General features: G+C 42.5%; 1 protein-coding gene across 3 annotated transcripts in view; it reads left to right on the plus strand.

Annotated features, from left to right (window-relative positions):
- Positions 1–17,415, plus strand: part of ppp1r16b (protein phosphatase 1, regulatory subunit 16B) — a 59,255-nt gene that overhangs the window by 19,337 nt on the left and 22,503 nt on the right. The window lies entirely within an intron of this gene.

Consider the following 17,415-nt stretch of genomic DNA (forward strand, 5'->3'; position numbering starts at 1 on the left):
AAAGAAGCAGCAGTGAACAACAAGTAATTGTAACAAATGTACAGCTAAACGCGCAGCTGATGGGCAGCCATGACTTCCGAAGATGAAGCTATTTTGACAAGAGAAGTTCCTCCCCTAGCAGCATCTCGAATGCCATGTGGAGTAGGAAGCTGTTGTCCATGCTGTGTCGTCAAAAACAAGACAAAACAAGAAACCTGTTGAATCATTTGAACAAGTAGCAAAAATGCGAGCGAAGTTAGAACAGCCTGCCCACGTAAACATTAGCAGTTTAGTCGCTAATAACGAGCCAGCAGCCACCAGGTGAAAGCAGCAATCAATCACGTCACATTTGCAAGTAGCAATGATGCTAACACCGTATGTAGGATCATAAACTCCAGATTAATATGTTTACATTATAAGGCGTATTTATTATTCCTAATTGGTCTGTTTCTTAATTAATTCACTGTGTTATTTTATTTTATTCTATATATGTTGTGCAGTACAGTAACACTGTTTGAAATGAAGGAATGTTAAAATGCTGAATTACTCGAGAACGGTGGTTCTTAAACTGGGTTCGATCGTACCCTAGGGGTTTGGTGAATCGGTCTCAGGGGTTCGACGTAGCCTTTGCCACGGAGGTTAAGACGCACCCGACTCAACATGTCAGTTAGTTATGACACGCCCGCTTGGTCATCACTGGCTGCAGATAATCACATGACATTGCTTGTCCAATCAATGCTGCGGGAAATTTAGTTCGCTCAGTCGTCAACGTGTAACTGTCGTGATAGTACGCCGTAAAATTAAAAAAAAAACTTATACTAATGTCTTGACATTTTATTTACTTTTTTCTGTTTGAAATAAATGCGTTTTTTATGTCTTGAATTTGTAAAAAGACATTTTTGTTTTTCACTAATGACGGGTTTGGTGAATGTGCATCTGAACTGGTTGGGTTCGGTACCTCTAACTAGGTTAAGAACCACTGCTCTAGAATTATCTTTGTTGACAGTAGCAGTGCTTTAAAACGGACAATTTAAAAGCAATGAAAAAAAATGGTTGCCTGTCAGCCGGTCCGTGACACAAAAAAGGTTGGGGACCACTGCTGTAAATCACAATACAGTATACAGTGTTCCCTCGCTAACTTGCAGTTCAGTTATTGCGGATTCACCCTATCGCGGATTTTTATTTGTGACCACAACTTCATACATTGCGGTTTTACCATACTATTTTGGCATCTTTTCCTGCTATTTTTCTTCCTCCAAAGTCAGACCAGTTTTTCAAAAACTGAGACGATAAAAATTAGACAGCTCGTCAAAGGTCAAAGCTCAGAGAAGACACTTTGAAACAGTGCCTCCACATTCGGTGTCACCGCTCCAAAAATAACACTTAGCTGATCGCGTCTACTTGAGCCGCCAGCTAATGAGCTGAATTTGTTCAGCTCGGCCAGTGTTTTATCACCGCGGGAATAATGGAGTTGTCACACTGAGCACAAACTCTGCCAGTCTGTTAATTAAAATTTCTTTACGGATTGGCACGCCTGACCCGCCCTCTCATCTTGTGCAGATAGTAAAGTAAGGGTTTGGCGTTTGGACGCAAACAGAAAACATTTAGCATCACATGTAGCGGGTAGAAGCGATTTCTCATTAAAAAACTCACTTGAATTTACATGAGACTGAAGTGTGACAAATGGAGCCGCTGCACATCCTTTGCTTGTCTGGGGAGGAAATATGTTCGTAGAAGTGCAAGCTAGTGGAAAAAGTGCACAGGAATGATCAGTTAGGCTAAGGATGTCACATTTTTCTCAGGTGAATAATGTCATGTGTAAACTTGTTGAAATGTGAAACCACCCTTTAATATATTTCGGAGTGATATTAACAGCCAAACAACATTAACCCTCTCGTTTCCTCCACTGTTTTCTTTAAAAAGGAGACATATGATTCATTTTCTTCACAGTTTCAAACATTTCCCAGGTGTCTTAATAACATGCCTCAAAATACTCAATTATTACACATCCTATTTCTTGTCTCCGTCCTGGCGAGTATGGATTTTGTCACCATGACAACTATGATTTTTTGGGGGGAGGAGGGTGGGGCGGGTGGAGAAATGTATCCTACAATTACAGTTTTGTAGGACTACTAATAATGAGTATTGGTCTGAAAAAAAACAAACCATATCGGTCAACCTCTACTTTGAAATTCTTAATTTCTGTACAAAACAGCGTAACTTCCGCAGTTCGCTGAAATTGAAAGAGTCTGCATGACTTCATGATGCAGCATTTTCTTTGCTAGGATACATTTGTTACGCACTACGTCTTATTGAACGCGGTGTTAATAATAATCTGGCGTAGATACACTGAACATGCATGTTCAAAATCGGACACCTGACAGAAGGTTTCTTGGCTTTGGCGTCTGCTTTGCACTTGTGTACTTGGCGCGGCTCCATTGATCTGTTTGCCATCAACCGCTGTGTAATGAAGGCGGCCATGTGAGGATGATTGCGATGAAAGAAAGAGGCAGGATGCGGCCTGGGTGGCTCTTCTGGAGTTTTTCGGGAGGTCGACACCCTTGACGATCACTCTTGTCGCGCAAGCCCAAACTGAACGCAATTCCTAGCATGTCGTGGAAATGCCTTCATGGCAGCTTAAACGACCAGACGGGAGGTACCAATTCGATGCGAGGTTTGTCTTCAAAATACAAACTCACACTATAATCAAAAGTAATCAAAGAACAGACAAATAAGTTGTAAATATGGTACATTAAGAGATGTACGTTCAATAAGCAAAAGGCAAAGGCGGCCTGAGGAATAATGCCAAGGTTACCTATATTTCAACCAATGGGCATTAGGTAATAAATGTAAACAGTGATATACAGTAAAGAGACAGTTAAGAAAATTGGATATGCAGTATCCACTATATTGAAATTGAGTATTAAGCCCTGCAATGTAAATCCAGTCCCAAGAGGCTGCCGTAATAGTGTCTACATTATGCATGAGCCTGCCGGCTACACAAAAATCACACGAAAGAGGCTGTTTTATAAAGGGGGTACGACTGGAGACACGGAGCGAGTGGGGATGATATATCCCGACGTGACACGCATCCTCCGCGTCCTCTCAAAGTTTTATCTGATAAAACGATCCCAACAAGTCAAGGATTGTCTTTCCAAGAGAAGTATAACATGAGAAAACAGAAAAGTTCCACTGAGTCCCAAGGGATACACTCACTACCAGAGACCTGTACCTTTAAGGGACACTTGGGAGTATGACCTGTTTCTGGATTCCAAGGAATGATCGACATGAAAGGGTTGAAAGGGTGTCACTTGCTGCCAGGACGGTCAGTTTTGTAGTGGAAAATACAGTGACATGACTCGCTTTTGCCTCCTCGTCTGCTGCATCTCCACAAAGTCTCTGTTTGTTCCCCATGATGGCGTAGTGTAATGAAAATTGTATTATTTATTACAACAGAGGGTTCTCGGTTGACCAAAGCAGCGACATATACGTTGTTTGAAGCTATTAAATGCCAAACATTGAGCACAGTGGCATAAGAAGTCATCACTTGGCAGCAAAAGGCACACTCTGTTACCGCCATCCGTTTTTTTCCCCCTTTGATTACATTTTTGACATTAGTCGGTTTCCAACTTTGAGCTTCAAAAGGTTACAAGGACAGGTCGCTTGCTCCATTACGTTTAGGTGTCTGGTGGTGATGGCAGCACATAACTTAAAAAAAAAAAAAACATTGTTTTGACTGTCATGTTATGAAGAGCAGCATAGCGTGTCGCAGTTTCACAGAGCGTGTTTTCACCAGTGACAACACACTAATTACACCTCACATACCACTGGCAATTATAACATCCAATTCGATGTTGGAGGAGCCTCAACCCAAAATCCATGGTCCATTTTTAGACGCTCACATTTGCTTTGGGTTCAACCCTTTCTTCCTACCATGTCATTAGCATAAAGCGCACGCAAGAGGAGCGAGTAGATTTTCGGCTTCAGCAACAAGCCAGGCGGCCTCATGGAAGAAGGAGTCTTGCTCCGTTATTTGTGTGCAAATGAGCTCTCTCCGGAGCTTTTTGTCTTCTTCTCGCGCCTCCTGTCTCGCTGGAGCGGAGCGGCTCCGCTGCCGAGCATATGGCCCCATGCGAGCGGCACTGGAGCAAGGCGTAATGCGATGCAATTAGAAACGCACCAAGTGTGCGTGGGGCTACTTTGAGGCAACGTGGAGACACCTTGCCGTATGAGTAAAATTGAAGATCATTGAATCGATTCACTTAATATTATTATGATTGGGATGAGAAAATCTCTCTGGATGATCTGAACTAAATGAATTCAACCCGTTTATATGTTGCACATTGAAATGACCCATTTTGAAGGGGAAGCGTTATGGAAAATTGACTTTCTAATTGCTTGTATTCAGTGTTGGCATAACAGTGATTTATTTGTGGAACACGTGTACCGGTCTGGCACAGAAATCTCTGCGTTATAGTATCACAGAAAGCTGTGAATTACACAAGAGGAGGAAAACACGTTTGGCACACTGGAGAAGCTGTTGGACACAGCTCACGTCCAGACACTCACACGTCACGCGCCAGCCCACCGTGGGCCCCGCCTCTTAAAGCCACACTCAGACACTACAGAATTTTCCTCAACATTTTAGACTTGCAGTTTTTTTTAATGTTTAAATATGTTTCCAATCTATTCAAGAAATGGATTTTTATCAAGTTTAAATGCTGTTGGAGGCTCAACGTAACGACACCCATAGCTCTTCCTTTTTGTTATAGTCAACATGACAATTGCTGAAATGACATTGTGTCTCTCTTTAGAAAGACAATAAAGCTCACTTCAGATTGACGCTGTGAGAGAAAGATGAATTCAAGGCAGAGAGTGGTATTAATCATAATGTCTGCAACTCATCCAAAACAGCTGCATGCAGAAACAATTCAGCCAAACATGCACAATTGATCAGCTGAATGACCGGAACTCATTGACCAGAGATTATAGAACATTTGCTGTGTTTGTTTGGCATTGTTGCGGTTGTAGCTTGTCGTGATGTAGAGCCGCACCGCATCACACCGAGAGCTGCTTCTAACATCTTGTTACCATAATTAGAAGCACGAGTGGGGGCAAACTGTACATCCGTAGTGGCTCTACAAAAAGACCCCTGCAGCTGCTGCTGCCTAACACGTTTCTAATGGAATTGGACCAAGACCAAAGAGAAGCTTGTTATCCCTTTTAATTCTTCTTTCAGCTCTCATAAAAGGTGCAGATTCATGAGTGCAGCAAAGATGGCTGCCATTAAAGTGGATGAGCACCCATATTGTTTATTAGCGTGCAGTATAGTCAAGTGCTTTTTTTTCCTGGTAGTATGGCAATTTTCTTCTCCTCTCTGAGTGACAAGGAACCCGTTTACTCAGCCAGTGCCACCTTTGAACTTTGACAACTGTCACATACTGTAAGGTGCGCATGCCAGTGCTACAGTGAGCTTGTGTAACACCTTTAGACCCCAGTCTTGCCACACCAGAATAGAAGATTGTGACTCTTAGTCACCAATGTTCTAAAAAGAAGCTGCGGAAGATGACACTTTTTGTGTTAAATCTGTCTCATCTTGCACACTTAGAACACAGATGATGTATTCAGTTGGCTATGTCATTACTGAACAAATATCAAATGTTTTTGGATTTTAAAATGGTGCACAAACACACAGATTTTTACCACCGTAGCCAATTAAATACCACATTTTCCGTACTATATGGCGCCCCTAAAAGCATTCAATTTTCTCAAAAGCTGACCGGGGCGCCTTATAATCCGATGCGTCTGATACCTGTATATGGATCAATATTCTGATTTCTTGGACATAGTATTTAAAATGTTCTGTAAAGCGCTTTGTTACAGCTGCAGCGGTTGTGAAAGCTCCTAATAAATAAAGCTGTTTTGTATTCCCTTAGCGTAGCTCCATCTAGTGGATGCATAACGCAACCGCAGCCACTATTGTAGCTTCTATTCTATGTGCCTTATAATGCGGTGTGCCCTATATAAGAAAAGAGTCTTAAAACAGGCCATTTGAAGGTGCGTCTTCGACTCTGAAGCCCCTTATAGTACGGAAAATACGGTAAATGTGGAAAACCCCCACAAATGACGAGGAAAGTAAATCAGCGTGTTCTTATTGCTCTGATAGTGTGCGTTACACCGTACATCTACACGAGAGTCTCCTCCCGCCAAGCAGATGTCTGTTGTAGAACAAGAAACAGACATACATGCAATCCAGAGGATCGAACATATTGAACAGGTGTAGCAACGCCACTCAAGGTCTTTACAGGCTTTACATTAACGATTGTCGGGCCAGACTGTTTTCCACACCACAGGGTAATTGCTCAGGACAATCTTTCAGAGACATCTGCTGTCTTAAGATGAGGAAAAATACTCAAATGTGTCCCAAATGATTAGTATGTGTGTACTTGGGCTGTCTTCAAATCAATAATTTGGTTCTCTTGCCCAAAGCAGAAAAGGTACATGATGAATTTTGCATTGTACATGTGTTCCCTTCATAACAATAAGGCTATCAGTTGGCTTATACAGAGACGAGCCTCAACAAGAGGACCGCTGACACAGTCTAATGAGATGTAATACAAGAGCTGTCTGAAAACTCCGGCCTTCACAAAGATAACAATGCTCTGTTTTGATTCGCAGTCATATTGGTGTGGTAGGTATGGTAGTATTCTTTGACTAGCTGAGAAGTCGGGAAATGCTTCAGTAATAAATATAAATACTGTCTTTCCTCAAACAGGGGCCATCCCGAATAGGTGTTGTGCTCTGAGTCAGTCAACCATTTAAGACAGTTATGCTTCACTGGACCAGTTATGCTTCACTTTGAATGGTGGCAGGTGTTTGCTGAATCGCCACTGAGAAGAGGGTGAGCACACTTGTGCAATCACACGATCTGTTCTTTTTACTTCCCCTCTACTATGATTTAGAGCAGTTTTTCTTAACCTTAGAGGTACCGAACCCAACCAATTAATATGCACATTCACCGAACCCTTGGTGAAAAATAAATCTATATATATTTTTTTTTTACAAGTTCAAGATATTAAAAAAACACATTTATTAAAAACAGAAAAAAGTCAATAAAATCTTAAAGGATAAGTATACTTTATTTTTTTTTAATTGTATGACGTACGTACGACAGTCACACATTGACTACTACACGAACTAAATTTCCCACAGCACTGATTGGACAAGCAATGTCATGTGATCATCTGCAGCCAGCGATGGCCAAGCGGGCGTGTCATAACTAATTGACATGTTGAGTCGGGTGTGTCTTACCCTCCATGGCAGAGGCTCCGTCGAACCCCTGAGACGATTCACCAAACCGCTTGGGTTCGTTCGAACACAGGTTAAGAACCACTGATTTAGAGGTTAAAGGTCACATTAAGGGTGGAAAAAAAACTCTTCACCTTGGCCACACTTTGGAACTGTTTTGAATTTGTGAGCAAGTGCACACATAATGTTTCCTTTAAAACATCCAATATTGTTTTCCCGACATCCAATTTTTGCATATTCATGATATCGCCATACTAGTGTTGCTCCCCCTTGTCGTGCGGGTTGTCATTGACTTGATGCAATGAACATTGCTCGTCAGTTGATAACAAAAGTGTCATTCGGCGCTTGAAGCCACGCCGCCACGAGGACTTTGAGATAAGACGTATCCTTGTGCCTGCGACATCTATCACACTGTCAGGATTATCGTCGTCTGAGTACCAGTCTTAGCCTGCAGACTGCTGTGGACTAGAGCAGCTATGTTTTAATTATGGTCTGTCAGCCTCAACAGTAACACTACTGTATTTTCACTTTACTATTTCATCTTTTCTCATCAGCCCTCTAGCTTCATTTTATTAATGACTTCTCGGGCCAGCCTCGAGGCCAGCTCAACTATTTTCTTTCTTTCTGTTCTTTTTTTTTTTTTTTTTTTTTAAACCACCCCCTTCCTCTCGCGCTTTGTCTTCATAAATTAACAGTCGGGTAAAGACTCCTTCAAACGTTCTCCGCTCTGTTGACGACTTTATGTGGCTCAGCCCGGGCAAGAGCGACTGACTCATTCTGCTCACGAAACATCATTTAGGATTACTAAGACCAGACTGACGTTTTTTTGCTTATTCAGTCGCATCATTTAGTAAATGACTGGCCTGTGTAAATGTGACACATCAGTAATGGGCTGTTTATTATACTCGAGCGGTTCACTGATCCCTTCCATCATTGTGTCCTTCGCTTTTTACAGTCGTTTGCAGCACTCGTTTTCATTTCCTTCATTTGATTGCGCTCTCATAGAATCACCATTCTTATCACTGAGCCAGGATGTTTGTTTGGGAGCGGGATTATGCAAAAATCTTTTTTTCTGCGTCTGACGTTTTCCTTCATTTCCCAGTCAAAATGACAACATCGGCTTACAGCGTATTATTCTTTAGAGGCATTTTGTGCGAGTCAGACCATTCGGGAAAGTGGGAGATGAAGAGAAACACAAGCCACGGCAAAGCGGAACGAGGCATACCGACCCACTAATGGACTGTAGAGGAAGTTACCTCACAACCAATTACTGTTGCTCAAATGATGGACATGTAGATTGGCCAGTGACTGAATTTATAGGAACTTCCAAGAACAATAGTCTGACTGTTAAACAGACTTACAGAATTTCCATGTAGATGCTTTTAATATGTACACCTATTGAATGACCTGACAGCCACTTTGTGATGCTACAATGATTTACAATGAATAAAAATCAGCCAATGACCGGCACCGTCAGCGGGTCCCTTTAGTTTCCCTCTTCCTACTTCCATGGTAACCGCGGTCACCATGGCCTCCAGCTACTCAGCGGCGGTTCTCATTTTACATCAACATGGATGCCACTCTGGCCTAGAGCTGGAGGACAATCAGTCTGATTCAGGGTCTAAAATGTTTACATCAATCAGTGGGGCAGGTTGGCTGGTGTCGGAGTTCTCAGCTCCTCCCCAACTGTGACCTCACATCGGTGCTCATTTTGTTCCCGGTTACAAAATGCACCAATCATATCATTTAAATTGAACAATTGTGCCTTAAATGAGTGATCCCCGTCTACCCCACTTCCCTGTTGTAGTTAATGAATACCCTCTCCTCCTTGCCCATAATCCCAAAATAGGATTTTGGATTATCCAACGAGGATTATGCCTCACCAAACCAAACCAAAGTAAACCAAATGCCTCATTGGAAGGACACCGAACGGTTATGTTAAACTGCAGAAGCACAAAAAATGACTTGTATTGATGGTCTTTGGGAAGCTCTTTTGCATTTGATTTAAAATTTTGCAAATTGACTGATACTGACAAAAATTATCGAGACTTTTTGCCACTCCTAATCTTGATTTTTTTTTTTTTTTTTTGAAATCTTAATGTGGAACGAGCAACCCAGCCGCTGGGGGGCAGTGCCCTCCCCTGGGGGTGCACTGTTCCCCAGTGCCGGTCCCAAGCCCGGAGGAATGGGGAGGGTTGCGTCAGGAATGGCATCCGGCGTAAAACTTTTGCCAAGACGACCATGCGAGTTGGTAGGACGGTTTACAGGGGCGGATGGAAATTACTGACTCGCTGTGGCGACCCCTGAATAGGGACGTGCCGAAAGGAGGAGAAGAAGAGGAATGTGGAACGAGCAGATTATTGTTTTGCTGAAGAGAAATGTCATCTCTCAAAGTGGTTCCATTATTTTTATTGAATTAAGATGTGCTAAACCAACAGTACAGTTTTATTGTAGTTGATTATCAGCAAGTGCTAAAATAGGCTCCAAATCAACGTCCCTCCCCCAATGCAGTACACCAGTGGTGCCCAACCACCGGTCTGTGGCGCGGTACCAAGCGCAATCCCACGCGCCACACTCCACCCGCGCTGCGTCAGGTGGAGCCATTTCCTAATGTGAACACGCCGTTTTCACGAGCGTTACCATCACCTGAGCAACTGTGATGTCATTTTTAGTTGACGGCAAGTGGCAAAAGGATCGCTCGCTGCGATGGATAAAAATGGGTGGATTTTCTTGCTTAATTGATTTTCCAGAAATCCAACATTCATCAGAATACCATGTTGAGAGTAGTGGCTCTGCAAAGAACAATCGATGGACCACTTTATTTTTCTAATATAGTGAAACGATCGTTGTCATTCTGGCCTGTGACGTGTATATGCGGTTAGCGTATACGCGGCTACACGTGCCCTATGCGGAAGCAGCTGCCGGGCAATCATATTGCAGCGGGAGGTGTAACTCAAATACGAACCGTGCATTATAACCTAAAATGCGTTATAATCAATCAGCAGCTCGTGCTTGAATGTTTCCATCTGCCTGACGCACTGTGCGCTTGGCCAGAGCGCCGGGTGGGACACTCCCTTTTTGAGGTTCAACGCTCTAAGTTGATGAATAGTCGGAGTGAGGCAGAACACACACTGAGAATATTTCCAAAAACACCCGTCGACAAAAGAGACGGTTGCGACAGAAGAGCTTGCAGGAGGACACGGCGATTTTCAACCACCTTTTAAACAGTACCAATTTGAACGGATGAAATCTCTTATGTGGAGACGTCTTGAACAACAATTAGGGTTCCAGTCAATTGACATGATTGCTCTGCAATGTTGTGTGCATCCAGGTGATGAAAGGATTCTTCGATCATTGTACAATGTATACAGGACATACTGTAAAACTGACCTTAGTGATGTGATGCGCTAAAATCTTTGGCCGGTGCTTTCCTCACATATGTACTTGTTGAGATGGGATTCTCACAGTTTGGTTTGACTCCCTGCTGGCATAACGTTTTGTTCCTCCCAGTAATCAGTGGCTGTCATCTTTACTGTCTGGCGCACAGCTGGACACGTGGAGACTGCAAAGCCAAGAAGAAAGAAAAACATTTGTCTCCCCGAACTTTATTTAACACTATTATTTTCACTCTCTTCATTGCACATAGTTCAAACAAAAGGTCTGGACCAGACTTGGAAACAGTACCATGTCGTGTCAGTTGGCCCGTGTGTGTGTGTGTGTGTGTGTGTGTGTGTGTGTGTGTGTGTGTGTGTGTGTGTGTGTGTGTGTGGGGGAGACAGTTTTGCTGTGATGAACAAGAGACCATTTGTTTCAATCCTTCGAGGGCCTTTGTGGAATGTAAAGTACCAAAAAAAAAAAAATCCAACTCTGTTGACTAAAACATATGAAGTAGGAGTTCAACAGACTAGTCGACGTCACTACTCTTCAGTAACGTTTAGAGCACATGTGTCAAAGTCAAGGCCCGGGGGCCACATCTGGCCCGCTACATCATTTTATGTGGCCCGCGAGAGCAAATCAAGCATGTCAAGTTCCGTGATGCTTGCTAAAGTCTGAACCAAAATTTCAAATTGTCATATATAATCCACAATAACTGATTATTTTTGACTTCTGATTTTAAAACTAGTTATCCATCAATTTGTTGTGCGCTGTGTATGTAATATGTAGAGGTGATTAAACATTTATATGGTTTCCCAAAATTCGAAGGGAAACCGTAACTACAATGTGGCCCGCGACAAAAATGAGTTTGACACCCCTGGTTTAGAGTGTGATGCCGACTAGTCCCTAGTCACGTCTTCCTGGCTTGAGGACGACAGCAACAGATGATCGTCGCCTTAATGGATTTAAATTCTTTTCTATATCCGCGTGTGCCGATTTGGCAAGCACTCAAGCAGGATTTTAAACAAATTTTCATCCCGTGCTGCGGTGAAACCGTGTTGTTATACCGGCATGTCTTTATTTTAAGGGGCTTACTTGACCAGCTCCCCGAATGTTGCCCAGTGGATCACTGTTGCCTTCGGTTGTGATCAAAGCTTGCATGCGGAATATGCCTTGCCAGCTGTTTGAACGCCTCCGTACACAGTACGCCGCATGCCATCAAAGTGGAAAGATAACGGGGAATTATTCCACTGCACAGACAGAAACTTCGCAGATTCACACGATGCAGAATTCCCCCGCTGCGGCGCGCGTTAGAATGAGGACGGGTTTCCCCATTTGGCCAAGTTGCGCAAACTGTACCTGGCTTCCGCTCTGGCAAGAACACAAAGCAAGAGGATTTTCCTCTCTGCCTGGAAATACCTTCACATGGCACGTGTTTTCATCCAGGCCGCATTGATGCCCTCGAGTTCTAATGTTTAGTGTTCTGTGTACATTTGGTGTCTGAGCTGTTCATTGTCAATAAATGTCGATTACTGCAAAGCATTCCTTCCTGTGATTTAATTATTTTTTTTCAGTCACGTCATCAGCGGCGAGTTGGCATCAACTTGCTCATCATCAGTGTCAAGTCTGAAATACGGCACTGTCCAATTTGAAGAATAATTTTCCAACATGCTGTAAAGTCATTCGAAGGAAAAACAATGAATTTCGTTCACCCAGATCTGTATGTTTTATGAATCAAATTTATATTGGTAAAAGAAGATAAACAAGATCAATCATTGAAAAATTCATTTCGATTTGGTGGGGGTTGGGTGGGGGGGATGCTTGAAATCAATTTATATCCACAGGAAAAAAAAATTGAATTTATCTGTTTCTGAACGCAAGTTATTGGAGTCTGTACAAAATGAATAGGTACCCTTGCACACATTGCAACCATGAATGAGCCAACTGTGAGGCAGACATGCAAACTACGAGGTCCCGCTTTGATTATTCTGGGGAAAAAAAAAGACTTGACTTTCATTTTGTTCAAAATTTTGTTTTGTTTTTCGCATCAAATGCTCTCACGGGCCACAAGCAGGTTTCCAACACCCGTGCCCTTTTCGAAAACGCTGATTGAAAATGTTCAGTCTCAGGAACACTTCATTGAGTCATTGGCGCCGTGCGAAAATGAAAGCTCATATCCACACGGCTAATAACGTCTGGGAATTGCCGGCGTGTGCAACATTGACTGAAGGATTTGCCTGCTAATGACACCATCGGCATTATAGAGTGAAGCCATCCCGCGAAGAGATGTGTTATGTTTATTCTATTTCTTAGCGACTCCATACATCGTGGGGTCCTGCTGCGGCGTAGCGTACAATTAACGTCCCTCAATAGGTCATCATGCGCAGGATAATTATAACGCCTGGCGGAATGCTAATTATATTGCCGTTCTCCTCTCCAAATGTCCTACTAAAACCAATGTCATTTCCATGCTACTTATGGATGTGGCCTACTTTCTGTGTAGTGGAGAACCGAGCAAGGATATCGTACCAAGCCATGAGTAACGTATTCTGATGAGTTCCCCTGGCATTGTTGCGCATTTTGTTCCCAAAAAAGGGGCTTGCTTTTGGTAAATAATGTGTACTGTGCGCGTGTCTATTCCTTATCATTAAATGACTTACTGTAAATAACACAATTAAGTAGGGTTCTAATCTAGAAAAATATATATAAACAGTATGTTTATAAACGTTTATATAAACACACACACACACACACACACACACACTTGGAGTTACATTGTGCTGTTTCAGTATTCCCTTTATTTTTTTTGAACAGCATATGGATAGATTGATAGCTCTCTCTCTCTAATATAGAATGGGCTCACTAGCTTTTATCCATGATGTAACTCATAATGAATTCTTAATTTACAAAAAATGCACCCAAATTAATCAGGAGAGGCTTGATCATGCGACACGAAAATCCAAAGCACAACAAAGGATTTGATCAAAGTGGAAAGTCTTAGACTGGCCTACTCATTCACCGATTCTGCGTCCAATAGAGCACCCATTTTACCTCCTAAAGATGCGACTAAAGGGAGAAACTGCCTGAAACAAACAAGAACTGAAAGAGGCTGCAGTCAAGGCCTGGAAAAGCATTTCAAATGAAGAATGCAACAGTCTGGTGAAGTCAATAGACTTGATGCAATTATTGCAAGTAAGGATTAAGCCAGCAAGTATAAAACACTATTTAATTTAATAACGTCTGTTCCAATACTTTGGCTTACTGAAAAAAAGCGGGTGGCTTTAAACAAAAGGTGCTCTGTTCTGACTCTTGGGTTAACAAATCATGAAATAAAAGCTGGAATTCTGAATGTTGGTCTCAAATTCATCTTTTGATCTGAAACCCAAAGGTTTTCAGTTGACCTAAAAAAAAAACAACAACCCCCTCGCCCCCCAAAAAAAACACCAAGAATTGACCTTGCCATTCCAATACTTTTGGAGGGGACTTTATATAGCTGATAAAAGTGCCGTGACTGGAAATTGGAGGCTGGCTGCATTTGAACTTGTGAATTCACCATTGATGCTTGACACAAACATTAATATGCCTCCATTCGGCGCTAAGCGGGGCTACCCCGCTTTGGAGCGAGTCTTCACCAATCGATCGCTCAGCATGTCTGCTTCTCCTGATTCCGCACTCAAAGCTGAAATGAATTATTTTTACGAAGCAAACGGAAAACTAGATCGCAAGGTAGCGGGACACCGTGCACAGCGCTGCGTCTGCCACTGGCGTGATGTCAAATACAAAAACTATTTTTGCGCATTGTCAACTTGTTTGAGAAATTTGACCTTTGATTTTTCTGTTATGTTTGGGGGGGAAAAAAATGTTAGAGGTGTGAGTGGGCAGGAGGTGTGGAAAAATGCTTGGCCTGTTGCCACGCCATCGAGAGAGAGAGAGAGAGAGAGAGAGAGAGAGAGAGAGAGAGAGAGAGAGAGAGAGAGAGAGAGAGAGAAAGCTTGTAACGTGATTTTAGGTGGACTCCTGCATCTTGCTGAAAATAATTTGCTGAAAAACGTTGTAGGTCCCCGTAACCCTAATGATCATTAGCGCTGCCTGACTGGCGATGACTGACTGGCAACCACTTCAGGGTATATAGCCCGCATCTCTTGTTTTATTAGCTGGGATAGGCTCCAGCTCACCCGCAAATGGAATGAGGAAAAGCGCTCCAGAAAATGAGTGGATCGCGGTTCTCCCCTTGACGACCAGTCCATGTTGAACCCGCTTCTCTCGCCCATTTAGCTGGAATAGGCTGCGGCTGACCTAGAATCCTAATGATGAAAAATGCTTGAGAAAATAGTTGGCAAGACAAAACTTGCCATGTTAGTCAAACCTATTTCATGAATATACAACAAAGCAGTAAAACTACCCCCTTCAATTTTTACAGCTTCTCACTCCCTCAGAGGGACTATCAACCACAGTGACATTTTAGACGTAGCACACAAAGCATATCAAGCATAGCTCAACAGCATCATTTAAACGAGTGCGATAGAAGCAGACTCTCTGGCAGATGTTATCGCTGCACAAAAAAAAAAAAAAAAGATTTACTGCTTCACTACCACAAAGTGAGCTTCTGTGTGGGAAATCGTCGATTTCTGGACTCGCCTATTGGATTACTCACGCTAGCCGACCCTAATTTAGCCCGCCCCTCGTCGCCCAAGAACAGAGAGCCCTCGGGAGCCAGGCTGTGATTCAGCATCCATCCGTGCAATAAAGTGTCCTCTGCACTCATCTCACCAACAAAATGTTACTGCTCTATGACAAGACTCGTGTTTCATGTTAAGTCACCTCAAATTGCACGCCAAAGACACTGCTTGGAAAAGGGATGGCCCTCAAGAGAAAATTAGATGAGATTTCATCATAAGCCAATAAAGATCAACAGTTTGAATTTTCAATCGGAAATAACAAAAACAGAAAGCATGGGTCCCAGGTTAATATTATCATAAAACCTGCATGAATTGTAATGTGACATCCTTACCTGTCACATGTCGAAAAAGAGGACAGTCAAATGTGCTGTGACTGAAAAATGTTTAAACGTTTATTTTGTACGTTTGTGGCTCCGCTTCTGTCGCTGGAAAAAAACACTGATTGGACTACTTCTTTTTTTTTTGGTTGCCACATCTGTTTATTTGGTCATCAAGACAGATTTGTGAGATGACATACCTGACAAAAGCCATCTTGACTTTATTTGGGTCTAATCCACTTGAAATGGTGGCAGTTGTATGCTGACTCTCCGTTTGAAAGTAATTGGTTCATGCTGAACAGTCAACACATCCCAGTTATAAGAGGGTGTGCACACTTGTGCAACCACATCGCCTTACTTTTTATGTGTTTACTTCTTACTTTTTTGTGTTTACTTCTCAAAAACATGTATTTTTTTTATTTGAGTTGTCGAGATAATGGGTCACATTCACAGTAGAAAAAGTTTTGCAATGATTTATCTTGGTCTTATTATTTTATTAAGACCACCAAAACCTGGCATTTTAACAACAAGCGTGGAGATTCTTTATATCCCCTGAAAGTGGCGATGAAGCGTTTTAATAAGTGTTATGACTCGGGGGTCGGCAGTGGCGCCCGCATTATTGCCTTTGAATTATCTCTCGGTCCACTTGGGACGGGGCCTATCGCTAACATTAGCACTATTGACAGCATGCCCCCGTCGAGATAACAGGAAGGAAGGGTGCACTCCTTTTCCTGTGCCCTTGTTTGTTGACATATCTTTTTTATCTTTTGGGAAGCATCTTGTCCAGCTCCCCTGCCGCTTGGAATTCACTGAGCCCGCCCAGGAAGTCATGCGCGAGATGTGTGCGCTGATTGCTTGCAATGGCAGATAATCGCCATGGTGACCCTTCCATCTAAAGGATTGCTTTTTAAAGATGTGTGTGTGTGTGTGTGTGTGTGTGTGTGTGTGTGTGTGTGCACGTGTGCGTGTGTGTTTGCCCATTCTCAAGGGAAAGTGGCACAGACTGATGGAGCCAAGTCACTCTTACTTCAGATACTCTATTTTATATAAGGGACATTTTGATGGAAATCGGACTTTTCTTGGATACAAATAACTGCACACTTGGAGACAAAGAAAAAGCAAGATCTCAGGTGTGCATTGTTGCAGTGGCGGCATGGCAGCATATCATGCCCCGTCACATCTCGGAGTCTTGAATTTTGATTCAGGCAAAATTCCTTGAATACTTGAAAACTCAATTTTAAATATGACAAGGAGAAAATAACTGTGGAAAAAGGTCAATAATAGTATCCAGCAACAATAGCAACTGAAAAAACATCCATCCATCCATAATCCATTCCTGCATGTTTTGGCCTCTTAGGGCCAGTATGGAGCTGTCCATGGATGGAGTACATGCTTGTTGCGATTGAATTGTATTCATGAAATTGTTTCGCAGATTGTTAAGAAATTCTGCCTTTGAGTTGTGTTTTCTTACCTCTGTTTGTGTTTCCACAACGGTTGTGTGTGAATATTTATTTGAGGGAATATCACTGCCATCGATGATATTACTTTAACTTTAGCATTAGCACAAGCCATGTTTTCAACCCGAAGCATGTTTTGTATTTAAATATACAATGTGTAGAATTCTTTTTGTTGCGCGTTTTGTTTTACAGTAAACTCCAACTGAGTGTCAATTAAAGAGCTTAAGGCACCATTTGGGTTGGGGTGGCAGAATCACTGCTTTGCAGGCAACATGGCGCATTCAGGATATTTTATATTAA

The sequence above is a fragment of the Hippocampus comes genome, unplaced genomic scaffold (genome assembly GCF_001891065.2).
Source record: "Hippocampus comes isolate QL1 unplaced genomic scaffold, H_comes_QL1_v1.1 scaffold40, whole genome shotgun sequence".
In the NCBI taxonomy this organism is placed as follows: Eukaryota; Metazoa; Chordata; class Actinopteri; order Syngnathiformes; family Syngnathidae; genus Hippocampus; species Hippocampus comes.